The sequence below is a fragment of the Pseudorca crassidens genome, chromosome 17, assembly GCF_039906515.1.
Source record: "Pseudorca crassidens isolate mPseCra1 chromosome 17, mPseCra1.hap1, whole genome shotgun sequence".
Classification (NCBI taxonomy): domain Eukaryota; kingdom Metazoa; phylum Chordata; class Mammalia; order Artiodactyla; family Delphinidae; genus Pseudorca; species Pseudorca crassidens.
The window spans coordinates 48189676-48208131 of NC_090312.1; the positions used below are offsets into that span (position 1 = coordinate 48189676).

Here is an 18456-nt window from a genome sequence, read left to right on the forward strand (position 1 = left end):
GAAAAGAACGAAGGTAGAAAAAAGGTGGGTATGGAGTACTTCAACATTTATGTAAAGAGTGGACCTAAAACTAACCTGAGGTTTCCCTGAGCTATTAGCATACGCTATAGAAACTTAAATGAAAAAATAAAAAAAACAGCAAGGGAAACTCAAAGATTCTTTGTTTTTTCACTTTACTGCATACACACCGCCACCTTAAACAATCTATATGCTTATATCCAACAAGAGAGCATTGTTTTGCGAGGCTATTTGGGTTCTATCAGCATGTAAAGGTCGGACAACTCAACTTTAGCAGAGTTAGCCTTCAGGTGAATAAGTGCTTCTTTCAGGTTGCGAGCATTTGAATTTTCCAGAAATGTTTCCCAAAATATGAAAACTAAAAGAAGGGTCCTAGGACAGCGTCCTTTAGAAGTTTTATAGTATCAAGGCTTTTGGAGGAAGAGAATCCTTGTCGATTATCAACACAATGATTCCAAGCAGGTCAATTTTTGCTGAGAATATTATTATATAACAGAACCCACTTCACCTCCATTATACTGACAATGATCTTCCTTACTTCAACCTTGTGCTTCTTATAAAGTTGAAAATACTGAGCCAAGAACAGACAGTGACAATGCCAGAGACTCAGATGTACCTATAGGTGCCTTCAGACAACATCAGCCACCCAGGCTAAAGTCCTGGTTTAAAACATCCCAACATGAATGAATCTCAAAAACCATATGCTGAGCAAGTGAAGCCAGATCAAAAGGCCACCTACTGTATTATTCAACTTACATGAAATTCTAAACTCGGCAAAAGTCGTCTCTAAAGATAAAAAACAGATCCGTGGTTGCCTTGGGGTAGGAGATGGGGATACTTTTGCAAAAGCCTAGGAGGAAACTTTCTAGGGTTTTAGAATTGTTATCTATCTTTATGGGGGTGGTAGTTAAACAAATGTATACATTAATTAAAAGTCACTGAACCGTTGACTAAAAATGTCTGCATTTTATTGTATGTAAATGATACCTTAATAAGTTTGATTACAAAATGAACCAAAACCAAAACAAAGCAGAAGAAAAACCTCTCAAGACCTCAAAGGAAATATACTGTTTTCTTCCAGGGTACCAGATTGGAAATGAGGCATTGGTCTGTTCTACCCTCAGATTATCCCTAGGATTATCTAGTCTATTTTAAAGCACTAGAGTCCCCTATCAGGAAAACTCACCCCATGTTTAATTACTTTGATTTCTTCTCTGCCTCTTCTCCCAACACAGTGAAGCCATTCACGGAAGGAAAACCAGCTTTTTCCAACTTTGCATCACCACATATTCTTTCCAAAGCTATTATTTATGGAATGAAATTTGGCTACACTTTGTAAAAATCTAGCTTTTTGAGGCTTACAAATCTTAACAGTTAACCTATTGCCTCCACTGGAATTTGGAAAAAAATTATTTTGAAAAGGAATAGCTGAGACTTGACATTTTTTTGTGTGTGCGATTTTCTCTTCCCCTAAGAGAGAAGTGAGTAGGAATGAGAAACACATAAAGAAAAAAAAAATTATCTTGCTGCCTTTGCATGGTTATAATTTATAGGAGGCCCTTTTCAACAATAATCTATTATCAGAATCAATAAAATATAATCTCCATGAAGGCCAGGCCAGGATATTTGTCTCTTTTTCAGCAGATTGCAATACAAACCACATTCATGGATATGCTTCTTGATGATCTTTGTAATACTGTAACAGTTGACCATTTCCTCATGCCTCTTCACCTTAACTTCAACCTGGTCAATGACCTCACATTTCCTTCTCTATCACTTGGTTGTGGGCCTCTTTTCCAACTCCAACTCCAACTCACATTTCACTCTGGCACCAAAGGACTCACACCTTCCTGCTTTTTAGTGATACCTCAAGGTCATTACCATATTGTGATCACCCTGCAGAATAGCCAGACAATTGTTATTTCAGAGCCATCTGACAGTTTGTAGCTCTAAAAATTAACTAAGGACCGCATTTGACAAAAATATCCTAGTTTAAGATTTTGGTAATACAACAACAGTAATTCCGAAGTCATTTATGACAATCAGTGTGGGAAGCACCCTCCTTCAGGAAGATCCTTTGCCATACAATACTCTTTCCCTGTCTGGTAATAAGGAAGAATGGCCGTGGAAAGTAACCTTTTGTGGAAAGAAATACTTGGCTTCGAGAAGGCTTGAAGTTCATATCTTTTTCTTGAATTAGATTCCCCATTAATTACTTTATCCACAAAGAGGTAATTATCAGAGTTATGTAAGCAATTAAGGAGCTGCTACTCCACATTCTTTCAGCTTGTTGACCTTTCTCACTTTATTTCATGTGGCTATCTGAAACATCAGTGATTTACATGCCTTTCTTTTTTTTTTTAACAGATTTCTGTGTGTGTGTGTGTCCCCATGATGAAAACATCATTAAAGTAAAATATCATGAACAGACTCTTAAGAAGCAGAGTCTACTGAAAGTCCTGGAAAATATGAAAGCACTAATATTCATGGACAACTCTACACTCTGAAAGTTACTCCAAATGTTGTTGATGTCTCTTTTGTCTAGGAGTTTTTCAAATTTTCTACCATGATCATTTGTTAGTTTTATAATTACATAATAAAGGCATTACATCATACAATCTTTTGTTATCCATTGCAGTTTTAAAACTATTCCTTTCCTTGTCCTCAGCAGATATGTCATAGATTATTAGTACACAAGCAAAGACTTTCAACGTAACAGTACTTTATAGTGAGAAGAACTATACTGAGCTATCTCTATCCTAAGACAATGCACTAGGAAAGCACTAGGAATTCTTAAGCACTAGGAATACAAAGACGATCAAGGGGCAAGTTCCTTGCCTTCGAGTATACATGATCATTACAGCAAATGCTTAAATAACACTTAGTATGTAACTCACCACAGCAGTCTTATTATCCTCCTTTTTAATAGTTGAGCAGAGGAAGCCACAGGGAAGTCATAGGGTAAAGCCAGAATTTGAACCTAGGTAGACTAGTACACTCTCCACGGCTTTAACTACTACATTAAAATATATATATATATATATAAGTTTTATATATATATATATATATATAAGTTTTATATATATACATATATACATATATATATATAACTCCAAGTATTCCAAAGTTACAAAACACTTATCTACCAAAACTCAAAAAGGAGCACACAAACTTGCATAGAAAATAAACATGTGGGCTTCCCTTGTGGCGCAGTGGTTGAGAGTCTGCCTGCCGATGAAGGGGACACAGGTTCGTGCCCCAGTCCGGGAAGATCCCACATGCCGCGGAGCGGCTAGGCCCGTGAGCCATGGCCGCTGAGCCTGCGCGTCCGGAGCCTGTGCTCCTCAACGGGAGAGGCCGCAACAGTGAGAGGCCCGCATACCGCAAAGAAGAAAATAAACATGTAAAAGTTCATAAATAAACCACAATATAACCTGCTCCACATAATATACTGACTGCAGTGTCCTGGGCCTCTCCCATCCTTAGGTAGCCGGAAATTACAACAAAATAATACTTTTCACCTTTGGAAGCCACACCATCTCTCATACCAACCAACCAATTACTTCCTTAGAATTGGAAATTAACCTGAATATCATAAAATATATATATATATAGCATTAGTGATGTAGAATCTTTGTTTAAAGACAATAACTTCAATAGCAGAGGGAACTTTACCATTGCAGGCTTCCGATAACCTCTATATTTCTCAGATTTCATGCTAAATCATAAAATGCCATATTGTGTCTGAAGCTATTTTTTCAATAGTCCATTTTCTTAAATGGACGAGCAAAGCCGTAAATACTGAGGAACACTTTGGCTCCCAAATCCTAAAGCCATTCTGATTATGCCTGGGTGATCATGGGGACGTCATCGGAACTACCAGAGGACTGGCTGAAATACCAGTGTTCTGGCCAGCTTACAAATTAGAAATTATACAGAATCCAATTTTATTTTTTTGTTAAGTAATTCCTATGAGGCTTTTGGGATGTCAGTGTAAAGTCCTTTCATGTGTAATCTTTATCCATTAGATAGGGAACAATGCCAATCCCCGTCATAAATACTTTCACAACCTGACACTGAAAATCCATTGCAGGGCATAGGACCTGCAAATAGGATGTGAATCACACACATCCACTCATTCAGACAATCCACAAATATTCATTTTTAAGTCTACTATATGCCAATAATGTACCGGCCTCTCAGATGCTAAACCATGCTAAATGCTGAAACAGACATACTCAGTTCGGGCCCTCCTGGAACTTATTACCTACAGAAGTGCCTTCACTGTAAATGGTCTGGTCTCAGCCAATGCTATTATCATCAGCAGGTGACCAAAGGATAGAGCTTGCTTCCCTTCAGAGGTACAAAACAGTTCTTACACCTGAATGGGATGCAAAGAATAATCTGACTTCTGTTCACCAGGGGATGAACTGAACTGTCCTTGCAGAAGAGATAACAGAAGGTGTGAACCCCAGATCCTAGAAACGGGCCAGGCACACGATAAGTGTTCAGCTTTTCAAAAACAAATGAACAATCACTTCCTCTCCTAGATCTTTACACCCTTCCTCTGTTGGCCACTTTCTCTCAGCTTATAAACATCCTCAAATATACCCACTTAAAAAAACTCTCAGACCTATGATTCTTTGGATATTCTTGTGGATAACCTAAGTCTCTACCATGCCTTCAAACACCTGTCCTCCCAAAAGCCCACATCTGTACCTTGGGCCCAGACCTGTCTACCAGGCCCCTCTAAAGCACTGAAGATGAAGTAAGATCCTCTCGCCACCCCCAATCCCTTTCTACTGTGCTCTGTATCTCTCAAAAAGATGCAGCTGTACACTGTCACCCATGCTTGCTGCCCTTCCTTTTCTAACTGGTCACCAGGCCTCACCCATTCTCTCTCAGATCTGCAAAACCCGGTCCCACCTTTTATAACTTAAGTGGGACCCTTAGATTACAATTCACCCTGCACCCAATCAACTGCCTTCCACATGGAGGTCCAAGTGAGCCTCTAAACCAGAATTCCATTTCACTGTTCTTTGGTGTTTCCCGCAGCCTTCAGGATAAACATCCAAACTTCTGACAGGACAAACAAGGCGCCTTTCTGTTGGGCCCCACTAAGTTTTCAGTATCGACTCTCATTTCTTTCCCAAACCCTGAGTTCCAGTCCTGTACATTAGTTTTGCCATATTTTCTTACATTTCTCAAACTTCAACACACACTGCTTTCTCCTGCCACCCCAGGAGCTTCTACATATCCTTAGAAAGGACGGCACTTCCTCCAAGAATCCTACCCTGAACTTGCCCTTCCAAGTTTCTGTGCTCTGCAAAGGGGAAAGATGGCGGGGAGGGATACATCAGGAGTTTGGCATTAACATATACACACGACTATATATAAAATAATCAACAAGGATCTACTGCATAGCACAGGGACCTCTACTCCATATCCTGTAACAAAGTGTACGGGAAAAGAATCTGAAAAGGAATGGATATATGTATAACTGAATCACTTTACTGTACACCTGAAACTAACACAATATTGTAAATCAACTATCCTCCAATATAGAATAAAAATTAAATCAAAGAAAAAAGAGATTCTGTGCTCTGTAGCAGCAGAACTCACTTCTTCCAGAGCACTGACTCCTGTGCTTGTGTTTACTTGCTGCCCAGTAGAAGGGAAGATTCCCTAGGGCAGAAGCATGGTCTCCAGCAGCCCTTGGTTCTGACAACTCATTCAAGTGCCAGGATACTTTACACACATAACCTGCTTAATTAATTCTAAGAACCCACAGAAAGAGTGGTTTTTAATGTCGTTTTACAAGTGTGGGGATTGTAGTGCAAAAGAAACCTGTCCAGGCCACAGAGAGCATAAGCCCTGGAATTCAAACCCTAAGCTGCCTTGACACCGGTGCTCTTTCCACTATATATGATACACCTATTGAAAAAAAATTTTTTTTTCCTGAGCCCCGTTTGAATGGAAAGGAAATGAAGCTGGGATATATCCATTTCCTAATCGCTTTGGTGTGTACCAGGCAAAGTCATTCAACAGACCAGGTAACATCCGTGCAACAATTAACGGTGCTCCAAACTGTGCTAAGTGTTCTACTTTGTAGAGTGTAGAAGCATTAACACAGTGCATCCTTGTAACCGCCACGGAGGCTGGGTCCTGTTAAGCCCATGCTACAGATGAGAACACTAAGACCTTGAAGCCTTAAGGCACTCGGCCGGGGTCACCGAGCTGGCAGGAGTCCTAAGCCGCACGCCCCGTCTAGTGCACGCACACCCGGGCACTGGGCACCGGTTCTAGTGCCCACCCTCCACCTTTAACCATTTAATACCCCGCTTCTCAGCGCCCACACGAGGGCCCCTGGAAGCGGGAAGTACAAACCTGTCTCGACATGCCGTGGCTGGAAGAAGCTCTGGATACAGATCAGGGGCAGAGGGTGCTCAGGAGCGGCGCCCAGTCTACCCGCGGAGGCAGTCGGCGTTAAGTCCAGCAGGCCCTCCCTCAGGGAAGCCCACACGGAGGGCAGAGGCACTGAGTCCTGCAGCGCGCACAGGTCCTCAGAGCGCGAGAAGGAGTCGGCCGCGCTGTCCGGGCGCAGCTTCACCGAGTGATCATGGCTGGGCGCGGCCTCGGGGACGCTGGCTGCAGACAGGATGCCCACACCCGCCTGTGGGTCCCGGCTCGCCTCCCGGCCCCTCGGGCGCCCACCGCCCGGCGGCTGCGGCCCGAAGACATAGGGCCACGGGCCCCAGCTAGGCCGGGCCCTCCATGCCGCGCTCCGGAGCCCACGCGCGGTCTGGTGTTGGCGCGGGCATCAACGCCCTCCCGAGCCGCGGAGTTGCGGCTTAAGCCTCCGGGCGGGCCCGTGGGGGCGGGGCTCGAAGACTTCTGCGCGCTCGCCGTGCGTCCGCACGCAGACCCGCCTCCCTTGACGACGCGGCTTGAGGAGCAGCACGCAGACCCGCCTCCCCTGACGACGCGGCCTGAGGAGCGGTGTCGGCAGCTTCGAGACTACGGCAGCGCGAAAGGTAGGAGGTGTGGAGAATTTGGGGTTTCCAAAAAGCGTTTGCTGACTGATCCAAACAAAAGTGAGACATGGTTGTATCAGTGCATTTTAAAAGTAGTTAAACTCCCGCAAAGTGTCGGTGCTCGCCCCGCCCAGGAGAGAGCGTGAACTCCGTGAGGGACACAGGAAAGGCTGAGTGAACGTCTGCCTGTGGACCCTTACCTGGTGCACGCGTGTGTGAATTTCTGCGGAGAGCTCTTAATTTCTGTCGTTTCTGCTGACTTGACACGGTGGTTGGCAAACGGTGACATGTTCCGTGCATTCAGGACATGATCGTGGTTCCTAATAATCACTTTGTTTTGTCCTGACACCTCCACAGAGAATTTACTACTGAATATCCACTTTAGAGAAGAGAAAGTGAGGCGTAGGAAGTGAAGTGACTGAGTAAGAGGAAGGACTCAGACAATTGGTGTTAGTAAATTAGCCCTGCAAGGAGGCCGTTAGCCTGCGGTGGCTCTAGCGATGCGGCCGCCTACTTAAACCAACCAAAATCTAAGCCTGTCAGCGCCTCAGGGTGACGAACACGCTGAGGACACCCAGTCACAAACCACCAACTAGGCGTTAAAGCCATAGCAAATCACTCGTTTCCTTGCTTTGCTTCTGCCCTTTTAAAATAAACATCTCTGCAGGTCCTATGGCTGGAGTGCTCCTCACCTCTTCCGCTTTGTGCTGCCTGAATTGAATCTATTTTTGCGCACATAAAGTGTTAAAATTTTAAATATGCCTCAGTTTGTCTTCTAAGATTGGCCGTAGAAGTTGGATTTGTGTCCAGTTTCTAGAGCAGTGGTCGTCCTCTGGTCAGGCCTTAGGCGTTACATGTACAATGTTTCTCTTCTACCACCACCTTCTGGATGCCTCCACCCACTACCAGCTCCCACGCATCAGTTCCCCTAGATGTGGTCAGCAATGGCTTTTACATGCAGCGTGCTCACATTATAACAGCGCAGACACTCCTCCGTCCTCCAGCCAGCGTGTGAAGTGAAACATTACCATTCCTGTTGAAGAGTCTCTGGTGTGACCACTTTCCCAAGCACAGCAATTCCCCAGCTGACCCTGGGTAACCACTCCTCTGAACTTGGTCTCCATCAGTGGCATGGATGTCTTTCTATGTAGGCTACAATTTTAAGTATTCTTAAACTGCATATCGTATTCTATTTTGTTTTCTCTTGTTACTTGCTTTATTTAGTGTTATCTTTGCTAGGTTCATCCATGCTGACATGTAAAGATCTGTCTAGTTCATGTACTTTCCTCGCTACGTAGGATTCTCATGTAGGGAAATCCAGTAATTTATATGTGCATTTTCCTGTTGATGGACATTTAAATTGTTTCGAATTTTAAGTATGATTTCTTTTTAAAAAAATTTTTATATCCTTTTTAAAGGTTACTTTACATTTACAGTTATTACAAAACATTGGCTATATTCCCTGTGTTGTACAATACATCCTTGAGCCTGTCGTACACCCAGTAGTTTACATCTCTCACTTCCCCACCCCTGTATTGCCCCCTCCTCCCCCTCCGCACTGGCAGCCATTGGTTTGTTCTCTATATCGGTTACTCTCCTTCTTTTTTGTTATATTCATTCAATTGTTGTATGTTTTAGATTCTATATATAGGTGATATCCTACAGTGTTTCAGAGTTCAAAAGACTCTCACGACAGAAGCCAAAAGGTAAGAGCCATTTTACATTGATAAAAAGCATTTTAACTATGTAGAAGCAGAAAATGAAAAGAAAGAACTTTGCATTACATTTAATAAAAGCTTAGGGAGATCTTTGTGGTATATTAGTGAACTTATTTGTGGAAATTTAGCCATGTACATTGTGTTGGAGAGGCACCAAGAGTTCAAGGACTCTCACAATTTGAGTACACAATTGCCTTACTTGTAGGCATGGTGGCATCCATTTACATAACAATGATTTGGAGGATGTTGTGTTAGTCAGCTCTTGCTGTGATAATGCTTTGGAACAAATCGACCCAAAACTCAGTTCCATAAACAAGAATTTATTTTTCTTGGACCTATTGGCTAGCTGCAGTGGCTCTCTTTTAGACCTCTAGATGGCTGGTTTTGCTCCGTGTTTTGAGTCAGTTTGAGGTCTGTAACACACATGTTCCTCTGGAGCCCAACTGTGAGGCCGCAGCTCCCAGGCCCTGTCTTCTCACAAAGTTCACTGAAACATAAGAGGTGAGCCCAACTGCACAAGCCCATTTAAGGCCTCTGCTGCTCATTGAAGGCCATCATGTCTGCTCACACTTCATTGGCCAAAACATGTCACAGATCTAAGCTGTATTTAGAATATGTGTATTTGTTTAAAGTTGGGTGCCCTCACAGAAGAATATTGCCTTTTGGACAGTGTTACCTTAGCATTTTCATTGGCATTTGCAAACGTGATAAACGCCGTGTGCACTTTTTCACCTTTGAGAACTTTCTGAAATTGTGGGACCATTTCTATTGGAAAAGGGGAAGGTACACTTTAGAACTCAGCTCTAGTTATGGCATTGTTGGGAGAAGAATTAATGAGATAAGGTCAATACAAGTGAAAGATTTGGGATCACATATTCATCATTAACATTAGCATTCTACAGAACATTCCTGGAGAATTGTGATGCTTGCTTTATGTGATTTCTATCATAAATCATTAGAATTTAACCAAGACACTTCAGTGAAACATACATCATACAGCACATCGCATTTTAGTTTTTCCTACCACTCCACAACTTATCATCAATACTTCACCATAACTCAGAAACAGAAACAGAAACTGAGTGAGTTCATTGTTAGCAGACGGGCTTCACAAGCAATACTAGTAGAAGTTCTTCAAATGATAGCAGACAGTAACTCAAGGCATACAAACAAAACAAAGAATGCTGACTAGAGCAGTTGTGTAGGGAATTATAAAAGATACTGTAATTTCAAATTTCTTCTCCTTTCTTCTCTTAACAAATTTAAAAAGTAAGTGCCTAACCAATATGACTATATTTGGATTGTTCTCTATATAACATAAAAAAAATCATATATTTGATGATATGGCACAACGAAGGCAGTGAGAACAAAGCTGTGTTAGAATAAAAATGACAGTAGATCATAAGCTGAATCCGCAGGAAGAAAGGAAGAGAACCAGAAATGGTAAATAGATTACCCGACAAACTCAAAAATATTTATTTGCTCAACTTTCTTCTCCAAGCTCTTTGAAAAAATAAGCTTGTGAGAAGTAATTATTATAATATGTTGTTAAGTATGTAACATATATAAATGTAATAAAAACAAAAAAGAGGGGAAGGCATACAGCTCTATAAAAGTACAGTTTCTGTTTCTATCTGGAATGAACCTAGTAAAAATCTGAAGAGATTCTGAGATGTATTCCGTAAGCCCTAGTGCAGCCATTACTCAAACAATGTGGTTAAAAATCATTAAAGGAATTACATGTTACAGTAGAAAATATCTACTTACTATAAAAGGAAAATGGAGGAACAACAACAATAACAAAAAAACAAAAACATGAGACATGTAGAAAACCAAAGGTAAAGTGATAGACATAAATAAATCCTACCATATCAATAATAAAAACTAAATGTAAATGAATTAAACAGTACAATCAAAAGGCAGATATTGTCGAACTGGGTATTAAAAAATGTTTTCTATAGGAGACACTGCTTGGATTCAAAAGTCTAATGTGTACAAAGTAAAAGGATGAAAAAATATACCTCATGCAAATAGCAACCGTAAGCATTGCTGAAGTGGCTATACTAATACCAGAAAAAATAGACTTTAAAACAAACAAAAAGGTTACTAGATATGAAAAGGGACATTTTATGATAAAGAAAGGGAAGATACAAAAATCTTTAACATATTTGCCCTGAACAAGGTAAAACCAAAATACATGAAGAATACCAAAATCCATGAAGAATTGAAGGAAGAAATAGATAATTGCACAACATTAGGTAGAGGCTTCAGAACTCCACAGTCAATAATGGATAGAACAGTTAGGCAGAAGATCAACAACGATATAGAAGACTTGGACGAGACTATGAATTAACAAGACCTAATAAATGTTTACAGAACACTCAACCAAACAGTAAAATACTCATCCTGCTCAACTACATGTGAAACGTTTTCCAGCATAGATGACATGCTAGGCTGTAAGAGAAGAGATTGAAACCCACATCCATTGCTGGTGGGAATGTAAAATGGTGCGGCCATTTTACAGAACAGCTTGAGAGTTCCTGCAAGTGTTAAACATAAAGTTACCCTATGATCCAGCAGTTCCACTACTAAATACATACCTAAGAGAAATAAAAACTTATGTCTGCACAAAAGCTTGTACGTGAATGTTCATAGAAGCATATTTCTAAAAACAAAAGGTGGAAATAATTCGAATGACAACCGGATAAATGAATAAACAAAATGTGGAATATCCATACAATAGAATAGCATTCAGCTATAGAAAGGAATGATCTATTGATCCATGTTACAACATGGATGAACCATGAAAGCATTATGTAAAGTAAAAGCAGCCACTCACAAAAGATCACATATTGTACGGTCCCATTTATATGAAATGCCCAGAATAGCAAATCTGTAGAGACAGGAAGTAGATGAGTGGTTGCCTAGGGCTGAGAGGGTTGAGGAGATTGAAAAAAGCTTGTTAATGTGTAATGGGTTTTTAGTGGGGGGACAGAAATCTAAAATTGGATTGTTGTGATGCTTACACAAGTCTTTTAGTGGTTACACTGAGAACCACTGAATTGTATACATTAAAGTGTTGAAATTATGGTATGTAAATTACATCCCAATAAAGCTGTTAAAATTATGATAATTTCATATTTATAAATTTGAAAATTCATCGAAAATGACAAATTCTTTAAAAATGCAAGCTAACAAGACTAACCCAAGAAAGAAAACATATCTCAAAAACCTATATCTACTGCAAAAGTTGTTTGTATAATTAAGTACCTTTACAGAAAATGATTTCCAGGGATAAATGGCTTTCCAAGTAAATTGTTCCAAATATTTAGGGAAGAAATATTGGTAATCTTACATAAAAATCTTCCAGGAAACAGAAAAGTATATATTGCTCAAAATATTTATAAGGCCAACATAAGCTTCAGATCAAAACTAAAAAGAATATTACAAGAATAGAATCACAGGCCAGTTTCTCTTTTGAACATGCATGCAAAATGTGTAAACAGAAGCACAAACTGTATCCATGGTATGTAAAACAATCATATATCACAATCAAAGTAGCTTTATTCTAGTAATGCAAGGTTGGTTTAATGTTCAAACATGAAACTGATCCCGGGAATGAATTAGAGTGGGAAAAAAAGTCATTTAAAACAGAAGTCTTGGGACTTCCCTGGTGGTCCAGTGGTTAGAACTTGGCGCTTTCACTGCTGGGGCCCTGGGGTCCAATTCCCGGTCAGGGAACTAAGATCCTGCAAGCCATGAGGCAGGGCCCCCCCCCCCCCGCCAAAAAAAAAGGAAAAAAAGAAGACTTAACCAGGAGAAGCACAAGATCGAATAAACATAACAGATAACAGCTTATGAAAAGTAGGTGAAGATTATGGAATATTCTAAAATTTTAAAACAAAAAGAAACATTTAAAGATTCAAGAGGATGTGACAAATATTGTACATAGGCAAAAAATAAAATAAAATAAAATATACGAATGATGGGAGCCCAAAAATCCAGATGCCCATGTCCTGTCTCTGAAGATTCTCATTCAATGGGTTATGGATTTCCTCTATGTTTAAAAACCTACAGGTGTTATAAAGCAGAAACTAACACACCATTGTAAAGCAATTATACTCCAATAAAGATGTTAAAACACAACCAAACAAACCTACAGGTGATTCTGATATGATTCACAGACAATGGAAAGCTTCTGCTTTACAGGAAATAATACCAGATTATTTTGTTATTTTATAGTTATAGTAACAGGTTGTACTATTGACCGGTAAGTCTGATGTCAAAATGCACTCCCCACTAGGGATATAAAAGGAACTAATAGTCTCTGCGGCTGCTTGGTGGCAGCATGCATGTATTGCAAGGGCAATTATTGTAGGAATCCAAATGAGTGGAACATTTTAGAATTGGAAGACTACATACAGATCATCTAGTCAAGCTTCCAACTATTATAGTTGTGAAGACTAAGGCCCATATAAAAGACATGATTTATCTCCAAAGAGCGTTAGTGAAAGAGTATGAAATTAAAAATATCTCTGAACTTTTAATTTAGTGCTGTTTTTATTAATCTCATGTATTAGCTTAAACTTCAGTGTGACAGATTTGGGATTGAATTCTTGCTCAAATTTACTGATTGTGTGCCTTTTAGTAAGTTACTAAAACACTTTTTTTTTTTAAATAGATTTATTTTTGGCTGCGTTGGCTCTTCCTTGCTATGCGTGGGCTTTCTCTAGTTGTGGTGAGCGGGGGCTACTCTTTGTTACGGTGCGCGGGCTTCTCATTGTGGTGGCTTCTCTTTGTTGCTGAGCGCGGGGTCTAGGTGTGTGGGCTTCAGTAGCTGTGGTTCACGGGCTCTAGAGTGCAGGCTCAGTAGTTGTGGCACATGCTCTTAGTTGCTCCGTGGCATGTGGGAGCTTCCCGGACCAGGGCTCAAACCCGCGTCCCCTGCACTGGCAGGCAGATTCTTAACCACTGCGCCACCAGGGAAGCCCTACTAAAACACTTCTAACTTAGCTTTTCACATATGTAAAATGGTGAGCCTTGGCTGATATAGAATATGAGATAACCTAGCACTGTTCTTAACACATACACGTAGTTAACATTTTTTGGCTCTCATCCCTCTTAAACAGCCTCTATCCTCTTAACAATGAAAGTGTGTTTCAGCTAGCAAAGCACCCCAGAGCTGACCACATTCTGGCAAGAGATATAGGATTCTTTTTCTTGCTGGTGGTTCTTTATACCTGATATTTGAACTGCACTGAAACATGAACATCTCTTGTTTATACTGTATTAATGGATTGATGAATTTGATAGATGAATTTTACAGGGAAAAAAAGTAATATGCAGGAATTGAGCTGCCTTACTCTCAAGAAATATAATTCGATAGTGGTGGCTAAAACGATAAACAGTGTTTGGACAGGGAGTCCATATTGGATGTGAACTACTTGTACTCCCATTCGTCTATTAAGAATAAATAGAATCCTTTCAAAATCTGTTTTAAAGGGCAGTTATTTCCTTCTGACTCATTTCAGTTACCTGCAAGAAAAAGACAGTCTCCTGAATCCTTGCTTAAAAGGCTTTTAATATAAAGCAGATAATTTTTTGCAACATTTCCCAAACTTTTCATTATCAAATTGGCTGAGGCTTCTCAACGATTATCATTTCACAACAATATCTCCCTTTTCACCTTTTTTAAAAGAGTTGGCCTCGTAGATGTGCCCTTAAAACAGAGCTTCACTCTCAACTTATTTTAAATTTTGTATTCAAACAGTATGAAGAAAACAGGATCAGGGAATTCAGCCATAGAAGTGAATGGATTACTGATACATGCTACATCATGGATGCAACTAAGTGAAAGAAGTCAGGCACGAAAGGCTCTATATTGTATGGTTCCATTTATATGAAATGTCCAGCAGTGGCAAATCCATACACACGGAAAATATTATACATTAGTGGTTTCCAGGGGTTTGGAAGAGAGGGAAATAGGGAATGACTCCTCAAAATGGGTGTATGTTTCCTCTTGGGGTGATGAAAATGTTTTGTAGTTGGACAGTGGTGATAGTTACACAACATTGTGACAGTAGTAAATTCCACTGAATGGTACAGTGAATTGTAAAATGATCAAAATGGTGAATTTTGTGTTATGTTCATTTTACTACAATAAAAAGGAGAAAGAATTAGGGAAAGACTTAGAGTTTGGGAAACTAAGGTGAACTGGTCAAGAAAAAGACAGCTCTACTGTTCAGTGTTCTCTCAGCTCTCCCAGTGCATTAATCCTCAGCAAAAAGTAGCCTGAACTTGTCGATGATAGTCATTCAACACAGTCCAGGGAAAAGTAAATAAAATAAAACCCAACTCTTCTTCTTTAGCACATCTATGAAAGGTTAACCTGCTGCTCAGCCACGTGGACATTCATGAAGACGTTTCACTTTAGGTGTCCTCTACTTCAGTACTTTACTCACAGCTCATTCACACATGTAGGCAACAGCATTCCTTAATTCGATGGAATCTGCAGTGCTGGTTGTGATCGGTCTCATGAAAAGCAAAGGGAAGGAGGAAAAAGCCTCCACATTGACTTGGTGGTCTTGACGAAATGGATGCAGAAGACAGCTTGAGTGTCAAACTGGAAACTGTTATTTTCCTTTTCCTTTTCTTTTTATCTTTCCTATCAGGTCGTCTGCCCACTTCCCACCCCCTTCTTTCAAACAGGAAAGACACTAATTAGCTGGTTTTTTGTGTTTTTGGTAAAACACCTATTGTTTTGCGTTTCTTGTTGTTCGGTGAACATTATTGTTCTTACTGCCAAATGAGCGTCAGTGGTTGATGTAGGGGGTCTCTTGGGAACTTAACTTTTTCCAGTTTAAGTGGAAAAGCTTTTTTGTTTGAATTGGCTTTTACTGGGTGCTTCAAGGTTTGCTCTTGGCTCTTTGAAGGGGGACTGAATAGCACTGTGTTTCCTTTGAGGTTCCAATGAATAAAGGATCCTATGTCTTGGGCACTTTTTGTTGATTTTGCTTTGTGTCCTCTCTAGTAGCCAGATGCAGATTCCAGGAAAATGACATATAAATGAATATAAGTAATCTAATATTTTTACAATTTGCTTTGGCCATACTCCTGGTCTTACTCTACTTGTAGCAGATGGCTTTAAAGAGCATTAGCTATGTATATATTAAAAATAATATAAATATACCAATATTAAATATTATATTGATGTATAAGTGTAATATACTAATATTTATATTAGTGTATAACAATTATGTATTATATTAATATATATTTTTGCCTAGCATATATTATATACAAAATATATGAGTAATGAAATGTATTTCTATGGTTAATATGTTCATAATATTAATATGATATATCCTGTAATATTGATTATAAAACAATTATATCATAATATATAAATATATAATTATTATTATCTGATATAAGACACGATAGTTAATATATTCTATATAGCAATATATAATGTATTAGTATAATTGTATTATATAATATAAATATAATACATATATAAAACTATATATCTTTTAGTTATACATTACACATACGAGTATGTATAGCTATTTATAATTTTATTGACATAGGAATCTGGTCATCATAACAATTGATGTAAAAATATGCAATATTTTCAATCAAATGGGCCTTAACCTCACTACCTACACATAAGTACTTTTAAAATCTTGAACCCTGTCTAACTCATGCTTCCATATCTGTCAACCCGCTTTTCTACACATGCACGTAGACACACGTTTATACACGATATATATGTATACTACCACTTTTCAGTTCAATGTATATAAATATATAATATATAATTATATTCCTGTCTATGTATACAAATATAAATCAAAGGTATGTGTATAGGTATGTATTTCATATGTTTATATAAATATACAAATAATGTATGTGTATATAAATACATGACTGTATACATACATACACAGAAATATACTTATTTAAACAAAAGGGACCTAAATATAGTTCTTTAAGAATAAAAAGTTATGTCTCACTGTTTCAATAACAGTTTATAATTTTCTACTGTATGTGCTTCTATAATTGTTATGAACATTTCGCATTTTTGTTGAATGTGTTTTAATTTTTTGCCTTTTTTTGTTTGTTTTTTTTTTGGTACGTAGGCCTCTCACTGTTGCGGCCTCTCCCGTTGCGGAGCACAGGCTCCGGACGCACAGGCTCAGCGGCCATGGCTCACAGGCCGAGCCGCTCCGCGGCATATGGGACCTTCCCGGACCGGGGCACGAACCCGTGTCCCCTGCATCGGCAGGCGGACTCTCAACCACCGTGCCACCAGTTAAGCCCAGTTTTTTGCCATTATTAATGAAGTTCTGAAGAATACGGTGGGCAAGATTACTTGAAAAACTCTCCTAACAGAAATGGGTTAGGTATGCTAGGTTAAATGTACACAACTTATTTTTAAGTGCGTGGTTGATTTTGGAAGTGTGCAGTCGAAATTTCCAGGACCCATGAAGGAAGGGTGGTCCATGTATGAGAGTGATAGCTCTATTAAGAGTGGATTGAAGATCTTGATAGCTTAGAACAGAAGCTGGAAATCCTGTTTTTATGGAGCCAAATGGCAAATATTTTAGGCTTTGTAAGCCAGAGAGGCAAAACTGAGGATATTATTTAGGTACTTAGGTAACCATTTAAAATGCTACCAGTTAAAATGTGAAAATTATTCATAGCTCATAGGCCATAAAAAATAGGCAGCTGTCTGGATTTGGAATACAGGCCGTAGTTGAATGACACACCTGGTATAGAGACTTGTTTTTAAATGGCCATGACCACATGGGAGGCAGGAGGTAAGACTCCATCCCTACTAGATGGGAAGTTAGAACTAAACCTACCTATCCCTGGCTTCACCTTTAATGAAAGGGTGTGCCAGGAGAAAAAAATATCTGCTGGCAAAGGGAGGCTAAGAGCAAATTCTCTTGGCCTCTGCTCTGGGTAGGAAACAGGTAGGAAATCTTGAGAATTCTGAACTGCAGATCTGTGTTCACAGTGTTTGGGTTGCAAATTTATTTGCGGTCTTGCAAACAGAAGCTAAGAAATTAACTTAAAATGCTCCCAAATCGGTGGTATTCCAAACACAAAACTAAACCCTTTCTGGAGAAGTAGACCTTCAACACAGGCCTACAGCGTTCCCACAGATAAAGTTTAGCTAAACGTGAGCTCATGATCTAAATTTACACAATAATGAAGAAATCAGCTACAAGTGGAGAGAATCAGCAAAAACAATCAATACCAGAATTAAATTCCCAAGGCCATCCATCAGATGTTGGAATTATCAGGTGCCAGGCAGAAAATATACATAAAACTAGAACTGAAACAAGGAGCAAGGATGTTTTAAAAGACTGGGTAGGATCTTTCAAACATTTTTAAAGTACATGTCATTGATAAAGCTAAAAACTCGAAGGTCGTGTAATACAGCAGATTAATCGTGGAGAAGAGTGAATTTATGCTGTTTTTAAAAATATGGCAGATCAGATTTCCTGCCTAATTATAGAAATTGATTTATCTTAAAAAATACACAGTATTTTAAAGATTTTTTGGCTGTAAAATAAGGGTATTTCAAAGGGCTTCTCTGCAAAGAGAAGTGAGAAGTAGCAAAACACAGAAAGTTGAGGGGAAAAAATGTCAATATATACATTGCTATAGGGTGAACT

The 18456-nt window shown here is 39.4% G+C and overlaps 1 pseudogene; it reads left to right on the forward strand.

Annotated features, from left to right (window-relative positions):
- The first annotated feature begins 6951 nt into the window (after positions 1-6951).
- Positions 6952-18456, forward strand: part of LOC137210209 (UDP-N-acetylglucosamine--peptide N-acetylglucosaminyltransferase 110 kDa subunit pseudogene) — a 45035-nt pseudogene continuing 33530 nt past the window's right edge.